This window comes from Pristiophorus japonicus, chromosome 3 (genome assembly GCF_044704955.1).
Source record: "Pristiophorus japonicus isolate sPriJap1 chromosome 3, sPriJap1.hap1, whole genome shotgun sequence".
Lineage (NCBI taxonomy): Eukaryota > Metazoa > Chordata > Chondrichthyes > Pristiophoridae > Pristiophorus > Pristiophorus japonicus.
The window spans coordinates 268,701,631-268,724,913 of record NC_091979.1 but is presented as its reverse complement, the minus strand read 5'-3'; the positions used below and the strand labels follow the sequence as shown (position 1 = coordinate 268,724,913).

The following is a 23,283-nucleotide window of genomic DNA, read 5'->3' as shown; positions in this document are numbered from 1 at the left end:
GTTCCTCTTGTCCTCCCCTTCCATCCCACCAGCTTCTACATTCAACTGATCATCCTCTGCCATTTTCGCTAACACCAGCATGATCCCACCAGCAACATACATATCTCCTCCCTCCTTTCAGCAGATTAAAAGGACCGTTCCCTCTGCGACACCCTGGTCCAGTTTCCAATACCCCCATCTCTTCTCACGGCACCTTTCCATGCAAGGACAGGAGATGCAATGCCTGCCCTTTTATCTCTTCCCTTCCATCTGTTCAAATACTCTTTCCAGGTGAAACAGCCATTTACTGGTACTACTTTCAATTTAGTATACTGTATTCGCTGCTCCCGATGCGGTCTCCTCTACACTGGGGAGTCCAAACCCAGATTGCGTGATCACTTTGCGAACACCTCCGTTTAGTCCTAAAGTGTGACCCCGAGTTTCCGGTCGCCTGTCACTTTAATTCTCTGCTCCACTTCCATTTTGACCTCTTTGTTCTCTGCCTCCTACACTGTTCCAATGAAGCTCAACGTAAGCTTGAGGAGCAGCACCTCATTTTTCATTTAGGCACTTTACAGCTTTCCGGACTCAACATTGAGTTCAACAATTTCAGATCATAACCTCTATCCCGATTTTTTTCCAGACAGCAGGTGCTGATTCTGCTATTCTCATTTACACCTTCTTGACCCATCTTCTGTTTCTTTGCTTGTTCCACTACCTTCTTCCCCCCTGCCCCTTTTTTGCCTAGCACTATCATCCCTTTTGTCAGTCAATCACTCCTGCCTTCGACCCTATCATAGACTTTCTCTTTTGTTCTTTCCTCCCATTCCCCTTTCAGTGCCCCTTGCACTTCCTTAAATGTCGGTTACATTTCGAACTTTTGTCAGTTCTGATGAAGGATCATCGACCTGAAACGTTAACTTTGTTTCTCTCCACAGATGCTGACTGACCCACTGAGATTTCCAGCATTTTCTGTTTTTGTTCCAGATGTCCAGCATCCACAGTATTTTGCTTTTGTACATACAGGTTCGACCTCTAAAATCCAGAATGTTCCGGAATCCGGACACTGGGCCGATCTGTGGCGGGGTCGTCCGGAAATTGGAAAATGTTCCGATATCCAGACACCCCCGCCTCAGCGAACCGACTTCGCCCTGCCCCGACCTCGCCCCGGCCCGACTTCGCCCAGGCCCCCCTCCCTCCCCTTTACCTTGGTTGCCCACCCTGACTTCGCACGACCCGACCTTGCCCCGGCCCGACTTCGCCCTGGCCCCTCTTCCCCCCCACCCCCACCTTCCCCTTTACCTCTTCTGCCCAACCCCACCTACCTCGGGCCAGACAAGGAACTCCCACACGGTGGCGGGGCCCCGTCCGATCAGGTCTTCTTCGGCGGGGCTCCGCGCGAACATCTCTTCGGCGGGGCTCCGCGCGAGCACTTCCATGGCGGCGGGGCCCCGCCCGAACACTTCCACTGTGGCGGGGCCCCACCCGACGACCCGAACAGCTCATCGACGAGCACCCTCCACGCCCCTTTCTGACGTTTCAAAATCCGAAAATACCCGAACCTGGGCTCGGGTGTTTCCAGATTCGTGACGTCAGAAAGTCGTTCCAAAATCCGGCAAAATGCAAAATCCGGAACGGCCTCGGTCCCGAGGGTTCTGGATTCAGGACGCTGCACCTGTACTAAGTAATGTTTGGAAATGATTTAAATGCTGTAATGACTTCTACATTTTTTACAATGCAAACCCTCTCTCGGGTGCCTATCCTCTTAATAGAGAAGGTTTGTTTCCAACCACTCCAACTGCAGATTTTGTTGACATAATTAAATCAACATTAGTATCAATCTTTCAAAACTATTGCACTTACTATTTTTAGCCTTTTGCTATCAAACATCTGGAAACATGCAAATATAGTAGAAATCCACATAGGGTGAGTTAATAGTTACAGAGCAGAAACTGTCCATTTGGCTTTTCAAATCGGCATTGATGTTTTGCTGTACTATGTGAGCCATATAACCCATGTTGGAAAGGATGCGCGCAGAGCCCTGTGCCAAGTTGATGCCAGACTCCTCCATGATCCTCGACATTAAACGCAGGCTTTCCAGTGCACCAAGCACTTGGGTGTATAGACCCATCATGTGGTGCATGCTTACACCATTAACAGCTTCTCAGTCGGAAGAGACTGGGATGAGCGAGAAGGAGGATCAGGTATGCAGATACCGTCCTCATCAAAGGATTCAGCCACCCTGCATTGGCCATTCCCATAATGGCCAACATTATCTCCTTCATGGGGGTTAGAATATGCAGACTCACTTCTCCCCCTTCGGTTAGTTCCTGTTGCCTTCAGTTGTGCATCACCTTCTCTTGCAAGAGAGAGGGGAAACTGTCAGTGTGTTTCATGCCAGTTGTTTGTGTGATGTGTGCATGAGGCTTGCAACAGTGCTAAACGTGTGAGGGTGAGGTGAAACATATGAATGTTAGGTATGCACCCTGGTTGGTAGAGATTGTTGGGAGGTGAGTGATAGGGGTGTGGTGAATTCAGCAGCAGCTGCGACTAGTGGTGCATTTTGTACTATATGGCATTTGAAGATGCATTCACTGACCATGACTACTCGTGTGAGATCATTAAACTTCTTCCGGCAGTGCATCCAGGTCCTTGGGACTATACTGGCATTGACCTCCATGGCTATCTCGTCCCATTGCCTTCTCATCATGTGTCTGGAGGACCTCCTGCTCCCCTGAAGATACAGAAGGTAGCTCTGTTGATAAAGGATAGAATCACTGCAATAGTGAGAAATGATATTGGCTCAAATGATGAGGATGTTGAAACTGTTTGGGTGGAGATAAGGAATAATAAGGGGGAAAAGTACCTGGTGGGTGTAGTTTATAGGCCCCCTAACAGTAGCAACTTTGTTGGCAGGACTATAAACCAGGAAATCGTGGGGGCTTGTAAAAAGGGAACAGCAATAATCATGGGTGATTTTAACCATTTATATTGATTGGACAAATCAAATTGGTCAGGGTAGCCTTGAGGAGGAGTTCATAGAATGCATAAGGGACGGGTTCCTTGAGCAGTATGTAACGGAACCAACCAGGGGGCAGGCTATCTTAGATCTGGTCCTGTGTAATGAGACAGGATTAATAAACAATCTCCTAGTAAAGGATCCCCTTGGAATGAGTGATCATAGCATGGTTGAATTTCAAATTCAGATGGATGTTGAGAAAGTTGGATCTCAAACCAGCGTACTAAGCTTAAATAAAGGAGATTGTGAAGGTATGATGGAAGAGTTGGCTAAAGTGGACTGGGAAAATAGATTAAAGTGTGGGACGGTTGATGAACAGTGGCGTACATTTAAGGAGATATTTCACAACTCTCTCAAAATATATTCCAGTGAGGAGGAAAGTGTGTAAAAGAAAAGATAGCGATCCATGGCTAACTAAAGAAATAAAGGACGGCATCCAATTTAAAAACAAGGGCATGCAAAGTGGATAAAACTAGTGGGAGGACAAGATTGGGAAGCTTTTAAAAGCCAGCAAAGAACGACTCAAAAAATGATTAAGAAAGGGAATATAGACTATGAAAGTAAACTAGCTTATAAAAACAGATAGCAAGAGTTTCTACATATAGATAAAAAGGAAAACAGTGGCTAAAGTAAATGTTGGTCCCTTCGAGGATGAGACCGGGGAATTAGTAATGGAGAACATGGAGATGGCAGAAACTCTGAACAAATATTTTGTATCAGTCTTTACGGTAGAGGACACTAACAATATCCCAACAGTGGATAGTCAAGGGGCTATAGACGGGGGGAGGAACTTAACACAATCACAATCATGAAGGAGGCGGTACTCAGTAAGATAATGGGACTAAAGGCAGATAACTCCCCTGGACCTGATGGCTTGCATCCTAGGGTCTTTAAGAGAAGTAGTGGCAGGGATAGTGGATGCATTGGTTGTAATTTACCAAAATTCCCTGGATTCTGGGGAGGTCCCAGCAGATTGGAAAACTACAAATGTAATGCCCCTATTTAAAAAAGGAGGCAGACAAAAAGCAGGAAACTATAGACCAGTTCGTCGAACATCTGTGATTGGGAAAATGTTGCAGTCCATTATTAAAAAAGCAATAGCAGGACATTTGGAAAAGCATAATTCGGTCAGGCAGAGTCAGCATGGATTTATGAATAGGAAGTCATGTTTGACAAATTTGCTGGAGTTCTTTGAGGATGTAACGAACAGGGTGGATAAAGGGGAGCCAGTGGATGTGGTGTATTTGGACTTCCAGAAGGCATTTGACAAGGTGCCACATAAAAGGTTACTGCACAAGATAAAAGTTCACTGGGTTGAGGATAATATATTAGCATGGACAGAAGATTGGCTAACTAACAGAGTCGAGATAAATGGTTCATTCTCGGGTTGGCAATCAGTAACTCGTGGGGTGCCGCAGGGATCAGTCCTGGGACCCCAACTATTTACAATTTATATTAATGACTTGGAAGAAAGGACCGAGTGTAACGTAGCCAAGTTTGCTGACGATACAAAGATGGGAGGAAAAGCAATGTGTGAGGAGGATACAACAAATCTGCAAAAGGACATATGCAGGCGAACTGAGTGGGCAGAAATTTGGTAGATGGAGTATAATGTTGGAAAGTGTGAGGTTATGCACTTCGACAGAAATTAAATGGAGAAAAATTGCAAAGTGCTGCAGTACAGCAGGACCTGGGGCTACTTGTACATGAAACACAAAAGGTTACTATGCAGGCACAGCAAGTGATCAGGAAGGCCAATGGATTCTTGGCCTTTATTGCAAAGGGGATAGAGTATAAAAGCAGGGAAGTCTTGCTACAGTTATACAGGTTATTGGTGAGGCCACACCTGGAATACTGCGTACAGTTTTGGTTTCCATATTTACGAAAGGATATACTTACTTTGGAGGCAGTTCAGAGAAGGTTCACTAGGTTGATTCTGGGGATGAGAGTGTTAACTTATGAGGAAAGGTTGAGAAGGTTGGGCCTCTATTCATTGGAATTCAGAAGAATGAGAGGTGATCTTATCGAAACGTATAAGATTATGCGGGGGCTTGACAAGGTGGATGCAGAGAGGATGTTTCCACTGATGGGGGAGACTAGAACTAGGGGGCATAATCTTAGAATAAGGGGCCGCCCATTTAAAACTGAGATGAGGAGGAATTTCTTCTGAGAGTTGTAAATCTATGGAATTCACTGCTTCGGAGCTGTGGAAACTGGGTCATTGAATAAATTTAAGACAGAGATAGACAGTTTCTTAACCAATAAGGGCTTATGGGGAGTGAGCAGGGAAGTGGACCTGAGTCTATGATCGGATCAGCCATGATCGTATTAAATGGCGGAGCAGGCTCGAGGGGCCGTATGGCCTACTGCTCCTATTTGTTATGTTTTTATGTTCTTAACATCTCTCCTCCTTTCCACATCCTCCACCAAGACCGCCAGTGCAGCGTCTGAAAACATGTATGCCTGCTCCCTCCCATGGTTAGCTTTTCTTCAATCTTTCCCAGGTCAGATTCACTCGTAAAACGATTCCCAGCATCTGCTGCAGCCACAGTGCACCTCCCTTTTAAGTGGTGCAGGCTAGTTTTAAGTAGTGCAAGTTAGAAACGATATTGGGCTCCTGCTGATGCGTGCAGCCAATGAACAGCAGGGAGCGATGGCTGCATGCAGATATCATTATAATAAGCAGGCAGTACAAAGTTGCTGTGCTTCCTCCGTTCCACTCAACGAGCAGGGGCTAATGGTACATCGCGATCCCTGCACTCGTTTTCGTGGGCTAACCAATGTATAATCCCCTTGAACTATTAGACAACGATGTGATATATTTTATATTTACTTTCGTCAGACCTACATGCAATGTTTCTTGTTTTTTGTTTGGCTGAGAGCGCCTTCTATTCGACCATTGTAACTGCCTAAGCTTTCTGAAAACCCTTTAATTGTTTCGGGACTTTGTGAAAACCGTCTCCACATTTCTCACCTTTTAATTTGGATTTCAAAAGCACAATGGGCTAGAAATTCCCTCTCTCATCGATTTTGGTGGGGTGGCGGTAACCTTCCGGGACCGGGATATCCTCCCCCCGGCCCAGATGCGGAATTGAGCCGTCCGCCCCTCAAAGAAAGCGGAGCACTGCTCCGGCGCACCACTTCCTTTGAGAGGAACTCCCGGGATGGTAGCGCAGCATTGAGGCCATTATAGGGGATGACCGCTGCGGACTCTGCAGGCCCTTTGGTGGCTGCCACTGGGCCACCATGGAAGAGTCAGCTGACAAATAAAGATGGTGGCCTGGGCTGCAAAAGGCTTCCCCTTAATGGGCGCCCTTGCAGTGGATGTCAGCCAGCATTGTGACCTGCCAAGCTAGCAGTGACATCGGCTCGCGGCCCGCGGGGCAATGGGACGGTGAGGTTTCGGCAGGCACGGCAATAACATCATCGCCAATTGCGCGCCGGCCTGGGATGGTAATCGTGAGGCAATTTCCAAGAAGGCAGTAGCGTTCCCCATTAGCGACCCCCAGAGATGCTAAAGGGGCTATAAAAAGGAGCAATTTTGCCCCCAATGTTTTGTGCAATCTGGATGATCCATTTTATCACATGGATTCACTTTTTGGCAACATTCACTTTTTAAACAGATGTACACAGGGATCTAAAGAGATCAGATTTTCATTGGTCGATAAAGGCAAGACTCCTTATTGATAAACTTTCTTCTCGCCTTAAACTACTCTAATAAGATAGCCATTGAAGGATATCGACAGTTTGTTTTTGTTTAAGCTTAATGCTCTTGAAACGAGGATAGTGCTCTGGGTGGTCATTTCGATGGGCTGGGATATTATCTGGACTCGAGCTTTAACATTGGTTCATATCTATCCAGAATAACATGATTTGGGGTTCCTTTTCTTTTCTAATGTTTTTAATTACATCTAGATGGGCTGCTGTCAATGAACAGTAATTATTTTAAAATAATTAATACTGGCATATCTGTAGCTACAAATCTCCCTACCCAAAAATGTGTAATATAGAGGTTCTTGTGTGATGATATGACTTGTCATAGATTGCACATTGTCTGTGGAAGGTGTAGGCTTAATTGATTGAATGATTCTTATTTTGCCCCATGTTTTCTCACAAACTTTCTTCAATATTGGATTACTTACTGGCATAGATCCTGCATGTATTGTGTTCTAGGATTCTTGGTTGATTTAGTAAAAGCTACAGTTATGTTGTCTCCTCTCTTAAACCCCACCCCCCCAAAAAAAATATGATTGCATTAGTTGTGTATTTTTAAAACTTGAAACTTTTCTTCCCTGGTAGGGGATATGCTTAAACATGTGCAATAGAAAATTTAGGGATTCATCTTATTACCTAGTCTGGAATGTTTTATTGATCTTGAGATCAGCATTTTAGGTTAGAGTTTAAGGTCACAGGAGACATCTGTGCAAACATTGGAGAATCAAGCAATGAATGTGATCCAAACGTCTTGTGTAACAGTATATGAGTATGTCTAGAGGTGATTTATATAGGGAGGGAAATGTCACTGTTAAGTGGAAGTTGTGTCTGGATAATTTGTCGGTGTTACCAGTGATAGTACTAAATTTTTAAATGAATCTTTTTCCCCCTTCCTTCATTGTTTTCGGTCTATCTATGTTCCAGTTTAATTTCTGGGCATTTTAAAACAGGATTGAAGCTATACTTTCCACAAACTAGGGAGCAGCTCGAAATAGGGATCCGTTTCTCATTCAGTTGAGATTTGTGCATGTAAATTAATACAGTAAACTTCACCTCTTTTTGCAATTGCTGCTCCATCAAGCTGTAAGCAATGTTGCAACCATTAATTACAAAGGTGTACAGCTAGGGGAGCATTTATTTTCAGGATTTATGCAGTGCCTATATAAAGGATTTAATGAGAGATTAATGTAGTCAGTGCCAGTTTCTAAACATTTACAAGTTTCTGTCCTGGGGATAATAATGTGTGCTCTAGAGACACGTGTGTTGAGAGTTTGTTCAAATACGTAAATTAGGAGGAGGAGGTTGTTGGCAGTTCTTACGAAGGATCATCGACCCGAAAAGTTAACTCTGCTTTCTCTCCACAGATGCTGCCTGACCCGCTGAGATTTCCAGCATTTTCTGTTTTTATTCCAGATTCCAACATCCGTAGTATTTTGCTTTTGTACTTTAAAAATTGTTGGTTTCAGCCTTTGCATTAGATGATCTTGTAGAGCAACAATGAAAGATATTCATGTTCAGTTTAAAATTGTTCAGTTTGGGATATCTTGTACTGCCAGATATTTTGTAAGGGTGTGTCAATACCCATTTAAAACTGAGATGAGGAGGAACTTCTTCTCTGAGGGTTGTAAATCTGTGGAATTCTCTGCTTCAGAGAGCTATGGAGGCTGGGTCATTGAATATATTTAAGGTGTAGATCGACAGATTTTTGAGCGATAAGGGAATAAAGGGTTATGGGGAGCGGGCAGGGAAGTGCAGCTGAGTCCATGATCAGATCAGCCATATTCTTATTAAATGGCGAGCAGGCTCGAGGAGCCAAATGGCCTACTCCTGCTCCTATTTCTTATATTCTTATTTAAGATCTTACTTCTAAAATCCTATTCAGAGGTTTAGTTATAATATTTTGGGAACCAGTGAATGTAGTATATTTGAAATTTCAGAAGGCATTTGATAAGATGCCATACAAGAGTTGCACAGATTTAGAGTTCATGGAATTGGGGGTAATATATTAGCATAGATTGAGGATTGGTTTATTTTCAGAAAACAAAGTAAGAATAAACGGGTCATTTTAGGGTTGTCGGGGTGTGAATAGCGGAGTGCCACAAGGATCAGTGCTTGGGCCTCAGCTATTTACAATCTATATCTATGACTTAGATGAGGGAACTGAGTTTAATATATTCAGGTTTGCTGACAATACAAAGCTAGGTGGGAAAGTAAACTGTGAAGAGGGCCCAAAGAAGCTGCAAAGGAATTTAGACTGGTTAAGTGATTGGGCAAGATGGTCGAAGATGGAGTATAATGTGGGGCAGTGTGAAATTATCCACTTCAGTAGGAAGAATGGAAAAGCAGAATGTTTTTTAAAAGGTGAGAGACTAATAAATGTTATTCAGAGGGATTTCAATGTCCTTGTACATGAATCACAAAGTTAATATGCAGGTACAGCAAGTAATTAGGAAGGCAAATGATATGTTGGCCTTTATTGCATGGGAGTTGGAGTATAAGAGTAAGGGAGTCTTGCTGCAATTATATAGGGCTTTGGTGAGACTACACCCAGAGTAATGTCTACAGTTTTGATCTTGCATAAGAACATAAGAATTGGGAGCAGGAGTAGGCCATTTAGCCCGTCGAGCCTGCTCTGCCATTCAATAAGATCTTCTACTTCAACTCCACTTTCCTGCACTGTTCCCATATCCTTTGATTCCCTTAATATTCAAAAATATATCGATCTCTGTCTTGAATATACTCAAAGACTGAGCCTCCACAGATAGAGAATTCCAAAGATTCACCACCCTCTGAGTGAAGATGTTTCACATCATCTCAGTCCTAAATGGCTGACCCCTTATTCTGAGACTGTGAATAGTAGAAGGCACTAAAAATTATAGGCAGTCCCTTGGGATTGAGGAAGACTTGCTTCCACTCTTAGCATGAATTTTTAGATGGCTGTACAGTCCAATACGAGAACCACAGTTTCTGTCACAGGTGGGACAGATAGTCGTTGAGGGAAAGAGTGGGTAGGGAGCCTGGTTTGCCGCACGCTCCTTCCGCTGCTTGCGCTTGATTTCTGCATGCTCTCGGCGACGATACTCGAGGAGCTCAGCGCCCTCCCGAATGCATTTCCTCCACTTGGGGCTGTCTATGGCCAAGGACTCCCAGGTGTCAGTGGGGATGTCGCACTTTATCAGGGAGGCTTTGAGGGTGTCCTGGTAACGTTTCCTCTGCCCATCTTTGGCTCGTTTGCCGTGGATGAGTTCCGAGTAGAGCGCTTGCTTTGGGAGTCTCGTGTCTGGCATGCAAACTATGTGGCCTGCCAAGCGGAGCTGATCAAGTGTGGTCAGTGCTTCAATGCTGGGGATGTTGGCCTGGACGAGGACGCTAATGTTTGTGCGTCTGTCCTCCCAGGGGATTTGCAGGATCTTGCGGAGACATCGCTGGTGGTATTTCTCCAGCGACTTGAGGTGTCTACTGTACATGTCTCTGAGCTATACAGGAGAGCGGGTATTACTATGGCCCTGTCGACCATTACTACAGCCCTGTCGACCATGAGCTTGGTGACAGTTTTGAGGGACTGATCTTCAAACACTTTTCCTCAGGTGGCCGAAGGCTGCACTGGCGCACTGGAGGCGGTGTTGGATCAAACATCCCAATAGTGGATAATCAAGGGGCTATAGGGAGGAAGGAACTGAAAACAATCTCAATCACCCAAGAAAACGTACTCGGTAATGTAATGGGACTAAAGGTTGTCAAGTCCCCTGGACCTGATGGCTTGCATCCTAGGGTCTTAAAAGAAATGGCTGCAGAGATAGTGGATGTATTGGTTGTAATCTACCAAAATTCCCTAAGTTCTGGGGAGGTCCCAGAGGATTGGAAACCGCAAATGTAACGCCCCTATTTAAAAAAGGAGGCAGACAGAAAGCAGGAAACGATAGACCAGTTAGCTTAACATCTGTCGTTGGGAAAATGCTGGAGTCCATTATTAAGGAAGCAGTAGCATCATCATAGGCAGTCCCTCGAAACGAGGATGACTTGCTTCCACGTCAAAAAAGGATGAGTTCACAGGTGTTTCAATGATGGACCTAATATTCCAAGTCTTGAACTACATCCTGAAGGGTGAAAGATGCCTGTGCTTGGACTTTTTTAACGTGTGGTGGCCGTTGCACACCAGCCACCACACAGGCTCGACAGAGCTAGGTCTTGGTCCAGTGACGAGGGTTATCCAAGAAGGCTGGAGACCTACTCTGCTGCACGGACCAAGTGCGCACACATATCGCAGTGTGGGTTGGCCCGTGCTGTCCCAGGGCCCCGAACTCGAGCCTCTCCTGGGCCCCATATCACATCCCTCCACAGTCTCTCGCTGCTCCTGCTGTACCTGCCCATGCTCCAATCACCGACTTGGACGTTGATTACGTCACTCTTCGCTGCCATCACCCTGCTGCTCCCTGAAGTGGTACGCCTCCACGCTGCTCCTGGGCCGCTGCTCACCGCTCCTTTTATGGCCCCTACCTGCCGAAAGAAAGCATTATTTCTCGGACAATTTTAGAAATCATCGATCATATATGATTGTTCGGATACGAGTCGCTGTGGCATCTATTGACTTTACATCGGCAATGGTGTAAATTTTACTCACGTCGCTTCACTTCAGGGTCTGCAGATGCTTGCGTGGCTGTCCGGGTGTGCTTCCCCACAAGTGCGAGCACCCGCTCCTCCATCTCGGTGATGTCATTGGGAACTGGTGGCCCCCCCTCACCCGTTCGCCTCTGCATGGACCTCATCGTCAAGAGCTTCTTCTGTAAAAGGTGACAGGACAAGCAGTAGCAGGCCATTTGGAAAAGCATAATACAGTCAAGCAGAGTCAGCATGGTTTATGAAAGGGAAATCATGTTTGACAAATTTGTTGGAGTCCTTTGAGGATGTCACGAGCAGGGTGGATAAGGGGGAACCAGTGGATGTGGTGTATTTGAATTTCCAGAAGGCATTCGATAAGGTACCACATAAAAGGTTACTGCACAGGATAAAAGCTCATGGGCTTGGGGATGATATTTTAGCATGGATAGCGGATTGGCTAACTAACAAAAAACAGAGTTGGGATCAATGGGTCATTTTCCAGTTGGCAAACGGTAACTAGTAACTATTTACAATCTATATTAATGCTTTGGATGAAGGGACTGAGTGTAATGTAGCCAAGTTTGTTGATGATACAAAGCTAGGTGGGAAGGCAAGTTGTGAGGAGGACACAAAAAATCTTCAAAAGGATATAGACAGACTAAGTGAATGGGCAAACATTTAACAGAAGGAGTATAATGTGGGAAAGTGTGAGGTTATCCACTTTGGCAGGAAAAATAAAAAAGCAAATTATTATTTAAATAGAGAAAATTTACAAACTGCTGCAATACAGAGGGACCTGGGGGTCCTTGTGCATGAAACACAGAGTTAGTATGCAGGTACAGCAAGTAATCAGGAAGATAAATGGAATGTTGGCCTTTATTGTAAAGGGGATGGAGTATAAAAGCAGAGAAGTCCTGCTTCAACTGTACAGGGTATTGGAGAGGCCATACCTCGGGCCTGAAATTGGTGGAAGTTAAGGTCCGCCCAAGTACCACCCAAAGGACCGTTGAGATCATGGTGGTACTTTGGCGGAAGTTTCATGGAAAAATCTTGGAAAGTCCGCCTGGCGGCAAAAATGCAGACTTACGTGCTGAATCTGGGCGGCAGCAGGCGGTTGCTCCCATTCTCAATGGCAAATGCAATCCTTGGCAAAGTACCGCTGAGGATTGAGGGGGGAACTGATGAAATTAAAAATTTTCAAAAAATAAAACACTAGAAATCCTTCAGAGGATCCCATTCACCTGAATCCCTGCAAAAAAAATTAAGAAATGAAGTGGACTAACCTTTTTTTGTAGGTCTTCATACCTACCATTGAGGTTAGACCTGCGGTGGTCTTGTCCCCTGCTGGAATGGAGGACCGCCCGGACCGCCTGGCAGCTCGTCGGGTGGGAGGACCTTTATGCGCATTGCACGCCAACGGGCGGTCCCCAGCGGTCTTCTCTCCCCGCCAATGGGAGGCCTCCACCAAACTTGCTCGGAGAGGAGACCGTCCAGAAAACTCGGCAGCAGCGGACATTAAGTCCACCAATTTCAGCCCCCTAGAGTACTGCATATACTTTTGGTCTCATTTCAGGAAGGATATACTTGCATTGGAGGCAGTTCAGAGAAAGTTCACGAGGTTGATTCCTGAGATTCCAGAGGAAAGGTTGAATAAGTTGGGCTATACTCATTGGAGTTTAAAAGAATGAGAGGTGATCTTATTGAAACATATAAGATACTGAGGGGGCTCGACAAAGTAGATGCAGAGGGGCTGTTTCTCCCCTCTTGTAGGAATCTAGAACTAGGGGACATAGTCTCAGAATAAGGGGCCGCCCATTTAAAACTGAGATGAGGAATTTCTTCTCTGAGGGTTGTAAATCTGTGGAATTCTCTGCCCCAGAGAGATGTGGAGGCTGGGTCATTGAATATATTTAAGGTGGAGATAGACAGATTTGTGAATGATAAGGGCGTGAAGGGTTACGAGGAGCAGGCAGGGAAGTGGAGCTGAGTCCATCATTCGATCAGCCATGACCTTAATGAATGGTGGAGCAGGCTCGAGGGGCCAAATGGCCTACTCTTGCTCCTATTTCTAATGTTCTTATGTGATCCTTGGTTCCAGACTCACCAGCCAGAGGAAATGTCCTCGCTGCATCTACCTTGTCAAGCCCTGTAAGAATTTTGCATGTTTCAATGAGATGATCTCTCATTCTTCTAAACTCTAGAGAATATAGGCCGACTCTACTCAATCTCTCCTCACAGGACAATCCCCCCCATCCCAGGAATCAGTCTGGTGAACCTTTGTTGCACTCCCTCTGTAGCAAGTATATCCTTCCTTTGGTAAAAAGACCAAAACTGTACACAATCCTCCAGATGCGATCTCACCAGGACCGTTTATAATTGCAATAAGATGTCTTGACTCTAATGCTCAAATCCTCTTGTAATAAAGGCCAACATACCATTTGCTTTCTTAATTGTTTGCTGTACCTGCATGTTAACTTTCATTAATTCGTGTACAAGGACACCCAGGTCCCTCTGAACACCATCTAAAAAATACTCTGCTTTTCTGTTTTTTCTCCCAAAGTGGATAACTTCACCTATCTTCACATTATATTCCACTTGCCATGTTCTTGCACATTCACTGAGCCTCTCTAGATCCCCTTGAAGTCTCTTTGCATCCTCCTCACAACTTACATTCCCACTTAGCATTGTATCACCAGCAAAGGAAGGATATTCTTGATTTAGAGAGGCTGCAACAAAGGTTCACTAGATTGATTTACTGGGATGAGAAGAGATTGAGTAGAATGGGCCTCTCTTCTAAACTCCAGAGAATAATGAGAGGTGATCATTGAAATGTATAAAATACTTAAGAGGGTTTGACAGGGTCGGTGCTGAGAGAGTGTTTCCTCCAGCTGGAGAGTCTAGAATTAGAGGTCATAGTCTGAGTTTGGTCATTTAGGACAGAGATGAGGAAAACTTTCTTCAAATTTGGAATTCTCTACTCCAGTGGTCTGTGGATGCTGAGTCATTGAATAGATTCAAGACAGAAATTAATAGATATTTGGGTACTAAGGGAATCAAGGGATATGGGGATAGGGCAGGAAAATGGAGTTGAATGGCAGAGAAGGATCGACAGGCCATATACCCATCTCTGCTCCTATATTTTGTGTTCAAAGAGTGTCGACAGTTTGCAACTGTTCAGGTCTCACTGGAGTAAAATGTAAGGATTAGAGAAAGAATCTAATTGAAAATAATACCTTGTAATATGAAAATCCAGTCTTGTGTAACATACTGTGCCTTCTTTAAGATTATCAATGTGCATATACAACAAGTTTGTAGTAATGGGGAATGAACCAGAGCAAATAAGAGAACTAAAAGTCAGGAAACATCTAGGAAATAGTGACCGCAATATAATACCCTGTATGCTTTAAAATAATAAATGAGAAGGACATAAGTATGATGAAGACCGGGGTACTAGATTGGTGAAAAACTGATTTTGAGCGGCTGAGAATAGAACTTGGGAAAATAAAATCGACAACAATATTTGCAACAATGACGTAAAACAGCAATGGGTAACATTTAAAACAGTCTTCAACAGAGTCCAGGAAAAAAATATTCCACTAAAAAAAACAAGAACAAGCTAAACACTAATGAGACACCATGAATAAATAAAGCCATAAGGGAAAAATTGAGGGTAAGGAAAGAGGCATACATTAAGTACATGTACAGCAGGGGAGAGCATGTTATGGGGAAATATGAAGAGATTAGGAAAGAAGTCCAAAAAACCAAGTAGGAAGGCAAAGAGCAACTATGAAATTAAATTATCAAGGAACATAAAACAAAATAGTGAAATATTTTACAGGCACATCAATAAAAAAATGGAAGGTCGGGATGGAAATAGGGACACGAAGGGATGGACAGGATAATAACACAGGCAGTGATAGAGGCCCCAAGTTTCCACACGCGGCAAAACGGGCGCCCCTCTGAGTTGGGCGCTCGTTTTTCGCGCCGAAAACGGCGCCTGAAAAAAAACGCGCTATTCTTGAGCGCTTTGCAGTTCGATGTCTGCATGGCGCGGCGCACGGGGCGGAGCCTACCACTCGCGCTGATTTTGTAAGTAGGAGGGGGCGGGTACAATTTAAATGAGTTTTTTTTCGTGCCGGCAACCCTGCGCGTGCGCGTTGGAGCGTTCGCGCACGCGCAGTGTGAAGGAAACATTGGCACTCGGCCATTTTAAAAAGTGCTGCAGATAAATTTGTTTATTGAACCTTTGCAAAGGCTTGTATTTTAATTTTCTTGATATTTTTTTGTGTGAGGGTGAGAGAGTGCATTCTGTAATTAAAGATAGATTGTGATAAATGGGGCACATGCACTTGTTTGAGACTATTCAAATTCTTTGTAGCTGTTCAATTTTTAAAATTTTTTAATAAAACCACGTTGCCCTTCCATGATCAGCACTGAGGCTTCTTGCAGCTTTCTCCCCCTGCCGTCCATCGGGGCCCCGGGAACGGCTGCCTCAAGTACTGAGGCTTCCTGCAGCCTTCTCCCTCCCTCTCCCCCGCTGCCGTCGGTCGGGCCCGATGGCAAACGGCTGCCTCAAGTAATGAGGCTTCCTGCAGCCTTCTCCCTCCCTCCCCCTGCCGTTGGTCGGTCCCGACGGCAAACCGCTGCCGGAAAGGCCTGCCTGAAGCACTTTCACACAGGTAGGAACATGGTTTATTTAATCTTTTCTTTGCTTATAAATTTTTATTCAGGTTGGATTTATTTGTATAATATTTGTATAAGTATAACTAAGGATTTATTGTAGAATTTAATGACCCCCCCACCTCGTTCCCGACGCCTAATTTGTAACCTGCGCCTGATTTTTTTAATGTGTAGACAAGGTTTTTTTCAAGCCTACAAAAATCTTCACTTGCTCCATTCTAAGTTAGTTTGGAGTACGTTTTCACTGTGGAAACTTTCAAATCAGGCGTCAGTGGCCGGACACGCCCCCTTTTGAAAAAAAAATTCTGTTCAAAAGTGAAACTGTTCTACCTGACTAGAACTGCAGAAAACTTAAATGTGGAGAATTCCAATTTCTAAGATACTCCGTTCTCCACCAGTTGCTCCTAAATCAGGAGCAAATCATGTGGAAACTTGGGGCCAGAGAGATGGCAGAAACATTACATAATTACTTTGCTTCAGTATTTACCAGGGAGCTAGAACAGGTGGACATGATACTGGATCATGAGATTAGTAATGAAATAACTGCATTTAAAATAAAAAGAGATGTATTAAATAAACTAATCAAACTCAAAGAGGGGAAAACCATGGTCGATGGATTACATTCGTGCATTTTAAAAGAATCTAGGGAAGAGATAAAGGCATTACTACACATATTTAATAATTCATTCGAGAAAGGTGTAGTGCCAGAGGACTGGCAGATAGCTGACATAATACCTATATTTAAGAAGGAAGATAGAACATGTCCAGGGAACTAAGACTCGTCAGCTTAACATCGGTGATAGGAAAAATAATGGCACCCCTACTAAAGGAGAAAAAAGGACATCTGGAAGCCAAAAATGTAATTATAAAATATAATCAAAAGGGAAAGTCTTGCTTGACCAATCTCATTGAATTTTTTGAAGCGGTAACAGAGAGAATAGACCAGGGTAATGTAATCGATGTAATTTAACTAGATTTTCAAAAGGCCTTCGATCAGGTACCACATAATAGATTAATGAATAAGGTCAGAGAATGTGGAGTCAGGGACAAGTAGCAGAATGGATTGCTAGCTGGTTTGAAGACAGAAAACCATGAGTAGGGGTAAAGGGTAGCTATTCACAGTGGCAGAAGTTGGGTAGTGGTGTTCCACAAGGATCAGTGCTGGGATCACTGTTGTTCACAATTTATATTAACGATTTAGTCTTTGGAATCAAAAACACAATTTCTAAATTTGCGGATGACACCAAATTGGCGGGGATAGTTAATACTGAGGAGAACTGCATCAAATTACAGCAAAACATTAATAAACTTGCAGAATGAGCATATAATTGGCAAATGAAATTCAACACCGATAAATGTGAGATAATACATTTTGGTAAGAAGAATAGGGAGGTCACTTGTTACTTGGAGGGTGCGAGTCTGTGTGGGATCTTGGAGTACAAATACACAAATCACTAAAAGTAGCAACACAGATTAACAAGACCATTTAAAAAAAAAAAGCAAACCAGGCACTAGGGTTTATTTTGAGAGGGATAGAATTGAAAAGTAGTGAAGTTATGCTATACTTGTATCGAACCTTGGTTAGGTCACATTTGGAGTGTTGCATACAATTCTGATTGCCATATTATAAAATGGCAACCAGAATTAGTGTCAGCCGTGGCTCAGTTGATCAGAAGGTTGTGGATTCAAGTCCCACTCCAGAGACTTGAGCACAAGAATCTAGGCTGACACTCGAGTGCAGTACCGAGGGAATACTGCATTGTTGGAGGTGCTGTCTTTTGGATGAGACAAACCGAGGCCTTGTCTGCTCTCTCAGGTGGATGTAAAAGATCCTTTGGCACTATTTCGAAGAAGAGCACGGGGGTTATGCTGTGTGTCCTAACCAATATTTATCCCTTGATCAACATCACTAAAACAGATTATCTGGTCATTATCACATTGCTGTTTGTGGGAGCTTGCTGTGTGCAATTTGGCTGCTGCGTTTCCTACATTACAACAGTGACTACACTTCAAAAAGTACCTCTTGGCTGTAAAGTGCTTTGGGAGGTCCGATGGTCATGAAAGGCACTATATAAGTGCATTTCTTTCTTTTTAAAAATGATAGAGGCACTGAAGAGGGTGCAGAGAAGATTTACAAGGATGATGCCAGAAATGCGAGACTCTACCCATCAGGAAAATATGATCAGGCTGGTTCTCTTTTCGCTTGAAATAAGAAGGCTGAGATGACCTTATTAAAGTCTTTAAAATGAAAGGATTTGATCGAGTAGAAACAGAGAAAGTGTTGAGAAGAGCATAACTGGAGGCCATCAATATAAGATAGTCACCAAGAAATCAAATAGGGAACTTGGAAGAAACTTCTTTACCCAGAAAGTAGTAAGAATGTGGAACTCGCTACCATAGGGAGTGGTTGAAGCGAATAGTCTAGACAAGCATATGAGGGAGAAGGGAATAGAGGGTTATGCTGATAGAGTTAGGTGAGGAAAGATGGGAAGAGACTCGAGTGGAGCGTAAACGCCGACATGGACTGGTTCGGCCAAATGGCTTGTTTCTGTGCTGTATATCCTATGTAAAGTTTAGCATTGGTGCAAAGCTCTGGAGTGAAGTGGGATGAGATCCCCTGATCCAGGGAACCCACATATGTTACTGATGTGATAGTTGTGGGGTAACTGCTCCTTTAGTTATTTTCCAGCTAACCTCTGAACTAGTTGGTTGAACTATTTTTGTTGTTTTGTTCAATTTTTTAAAAGAATGTGTGTGCGGGTGAAAGTGTTACTTTTTCAGTATCTGAATACTCTCTTGCTGCATTGTGTGTGTGTAGTCTTTTTTAAAAAAAAAAAAAAAAATTTTTACTTTCTTTCTGCATTATTTCTTCAGCTGTTTCCAGCCCAGGTATCTAGATAGATAAGTGCAAAACTTCTGCGTGTAAGGGCAGGGATATTGCTGATTATTTCTTCCCCTCCGCCATCTTCAACTGCTAGTTCATGAGATTGATGCTAGAGGTTAGTTTTATGAGCGGCAATGACGTGAGCACGGGATTTATCTAATAAATTGAATCTTTTCGACATTAAACAAAGTATTACTGAATAATAAAGTAGTATGAGTCACTGAAGCGTTCAACTATAGTTGAATTCAGGTTGATAAAGCTGGGACTAAAAGAGACTAAACTATAAGAGCCTATTTAATGTTGATTGATATGTGAACAAATTCAGTTGCTGGTAGTTTGGATCAAGTATGTAATCCTTTTATATTCAGGTAGTTGGAGGTCTGGAAAATTATTTCCACTGCCAAATGTTACAGTTTAGTCAAACAAATTCCTGGAATGAACTTTCGCTCTATGATGAAATTGAAGTAATGGTCCAATATTTGCTTTTTGTTCAACATTCTTGACCTGCAGGTTGTGACAACCTGTTGCTTTTTGACACTGTGAAATTATGGATAACCGGATTATATATATATTAAAAAAAATTGGCAAATACAAGTTTGTTGTGAAACTAATGAAGTCTAGATCTTTAATGTTTTACCTAATAACTTCAGTGATTTCGTGGCTACTATTAATCTCCTGAGTGCTCATACTGTATATATTAAATTCTTTGCGTACATATCCAAAAGAAAAATAAGTAAATAAGTTGTATTGTGGCACAGTACATTGAAATGGTCAGTTCTAAATCTTTGGCTGTAAGATCAGATAAAACAATCAGTTTCACAAATGCAATTTTGTTCCTATTTACCGTTAATTTAGAACTGAGGAATTTTTATGTTTGAAGCAAAACAGTTTAATGTATAAAATTTATGGTTAAAATGTTCATAACCCCATGAAGCTTCAAACCTTTCAACAGGAAGTAGAATTAACAACTGTAACTTTGCTTTAGTTTAGCAGAATGGGTTAGAAAGTTTTTTGACTGGCTTTATATTCACATTGACAGCTTCATCAAACATAAATGTCTTCCACAGCTTCTAATGTAAAGGTAGCTATACAACCTTCTGACCTGCGCCTGACTAAATATTGGCTTTGGCACTTTTTACTCCTGGAGGAAAACAGATCATTTGGTTATGAAGCTAAAATAGAAATACATGTTAATGTAGTAATAAATAGTAGCATTGAGAAGATTTTGAAAATGTGGTCATGCACACTAGTTTAATTGGGGATATTGGGACATGTGGCTGTAAATAAGAACACTTGAGTCCAGGCTGTCAGCGACCCTGAGCGGTAATGTGATACTCCCCAAGCAATGATTGAATACAAAAATGACCACACGATGTGCTTCCGAATAGTTCTCTATTGAAGGAAAAATATATATTAGTGTTGTATTATACCACAATAAGTGCATGAAACATCACCATAGTACCCATTCTAAGATGGCAGTGAAGAAGATCTGGATCAGTCCAATTTCCTTCAACATTATAGACCGATAATTATAGACCGGTTAGCCTGACATCAGTAGGAGGGAAAATGTTGGAATCAATTTATTAAAGATGAAATAACAGCGCATTTGGAAAGCAATGACAGGATCGGTCCAAGTCAACATGGATTTATGAAAGGGAAATCATACTTGACAAATCTTCTGGAATTTTTTCAGGATGTAACTAGTAGAGTGGACAAGGGAGAACCAGTGGATGTGGTGTATTTGGACTTTCAAAAGGCTTTTGACAAGGTCCCACACAAGATTGGTATGCAAAATTAAAGCACATGGTATTGGGGGTAATGTACTGATGTGAATCGAGAACTGGTTGGCAGACAGGAAGCAGAGAGTCGGGATAAACGGGTCCTTTTCAGAATGGCAGGCAGTGACTAGTGGGGTGCCGCAGGGCTCAGTGCTGGGACTCCAGCTATTGACAATATACATCAATGATTTAGATGAAGGAATTGAGTGTAATATCTCCAAGTTTGCAGATGACACTAAGCTGGGTGGCGGTGTGAGCTTTGAGGAGGACACTAAGGGCCCAAGTTTCCACATGATTTGCTCCTGATTTTTAGGAGCAACTGGTGGAGAACGGATTATCTTAGAAATCGCAATTCTCCACATTTTTTTTCTGCAGTTCTAGGCAGGTAGAACAGTTCTACTTTTGAACAGAATTTTTTCTTCAAAAGGGGGTGTGTCCGGCCACTGACGCCTGATTTGAAAGTTTCCACAGTGAAAACGTACTCCAAACTAAAGTAGAATGGAGCAAGTGAAGATTTTTGTAGAACTGAAAAAACCTGTTCTACACATTAAAAAAATCAGGCGCAGGTTATAAATTAGGTGTCCAGAACGAGGTGGGGGGGGGGGGGGGAAAGGGAACTTATTAATTTCTACAATAAATCCTTATTTATACTTCTACAAATATTATACAAATAAATCCAACCTGAATAAACATTTATAAGCAAATAAAAGATTAAATAAACCATCTTCCTACCTGTGTGAAAGTGCTTCAGGCAGGGAGAATTCTGCAGGCGTTTGTTCCCGCGGGGCGGGGGAAGGCAACAGCCGTTCGTTCCCGCGGAGGGGAGGGGGGGAATTAAACAGCCACTTCGTTCCCATGGAGGGGAGGGGGGGAATTAAACAGCCGCTTCGTTCCCGCGGGGGAGGGGGGGAAGGAGACAGTGAGAAGGCTGCAAGTGCTGATGTGCTTTTATTTAAAAAATGTTCAAAAATTAAACAGCTACAAAGAACTACAAAAATGGCCGAGTGCCAATGTTTATTTTCACACTGAGCATGTGCGAACGCTCCAACGCGCACGCGCAACGTTGCCGGCAGGAAAAAAAAATAATTTAAATAGTACCCGCCCCCTCCCACTTACAAGTGTAGGCTCCGCCCCCTGGGCGCCGCGCCAGGCAGACATGGAGCTGCAGAACGCTCCAGAATTGCGAGTTTTTTTTTTTAGGCGCCGTTTTAGGCGCGAAAAACGGGCGCCCAGCTCGGAGGGACGCCCGTTTTTTATCGTGTGGAAACTTGGGCCCTAAGAGTCTGCAGGGTGACTTGGACAGGTTAGGTGAGTGGGCAAATGCATGGCAGATGCAGTATAATGTGGACAAATGTGAGGTTATCCACTTTGGTGGCAAAAACACAAAGGCAGAATATTATCTGAGTGGCGGCAGATTAGGAAAAGAGGAGGTGCAACGAGACCTGGGTGTCACGGTATATCAGTCATTGAAAGTTGGCATGCAGATACAGCAGGCGGTGAAGAAGGCACATGGTATGTTGGCTTTCATAGCTAAGGGTTTTGAGTATAGGAGCAGGGAGGTTTTACTGCAGTTGTACAGGGCCTTGTTGAGGCCTCACCTGGAATATTGTGTTCAGTTTTGGTCTCCTAATCTGAGGAAGGACGTTCTTTGTATTGAGGGAATGCAGTGAAGGTTCACCAGACTCCCGGGATGGCTGGACTGACATATGAGGAGAGACTGGATCGACTGGGCCTTTATTCACTGGAGTTTAGAAGGATGTGAGGGGATCTCATCGAAACATATAAAATTCTGACGGCACTGGACAGGTTAGATGCAGGAAGAATGCTCCCGATGATGGGGAAGTCCGGAACCAGGGGACGCAGTCTAAGGATAAGGGGTAAGCCATTTATGACTGAGATGAGGAGAAACTTCTTCACTCAGAGAGTTGTTAACCTGTGGAATTCCCTACCGCAGAGAGTTGTTGATGCCAGTGCGTTGGATATATTCAAGAGGGAGTTCGATGTGGCCCTTACGGCTAAAGGGATCAAGGGGTATGGAGAGAAAGCAGGAAAGGGGTTCTGAGCTGAATGATCAGCCATGATCTTATTGAATGGTGGTGCAGGCTCGAAGGACCGAATGGCCGACTCCTGCACCTATTTTCTATGTTTCTATGTAACATGCTCTGTTCTGAAAATAATTTCAATTGGAAGAGAATTTAGCAAACATGCTTCTCGGTCTGTTCCCATTAAGAAATCACTGTCCCTTTCCTCCCTCTGCTTCTTGCACCCCTTCCTCTCAGACAACTTTTTCCTTCTTATCCTGAAGATGCTAACGCATGCAGAATGTGGTTTTATCTTGCCCAAGTAGCCTTTTATGTACGAGCCTTGGAGAATCAGTGGGCAACTCGACTAAAGAGGGCTCGCAGCTGAGCCTGATTCTTTCCACAATTGTGCTTCTGAACAATAGCTGTTCATTTGTAACACTGGCTATGCTGCCTCTTAATTAGTCCTGTGGTGCTGAAGTCAGCTATCTCAATGCAGATGAGAGACTGAACCTGAGACCTTCCTGGACTGCATAGCTCAGTATCGTGTTGGGTTGTACATTTGTCCATTAAGGCAACATTGAATTTGATCATTAATTGTTCCACATC

At 43.5% G+C, this 23,283-nt stretch overlaps 1 protein-coding gene across 7 annotated transcripts in view; it reads left to right on the top strand.

The window, feature by feature from the left end:
- Nucleotides 1-23,283, top strand: part of LOC139260276 (arginyl-tRNA--protein transferase 1) — a 320,830-nt gene that overhangs the window by 79,783 nt on the left and 217,764 nt on the right. The window lies entirely within an intron of this gene.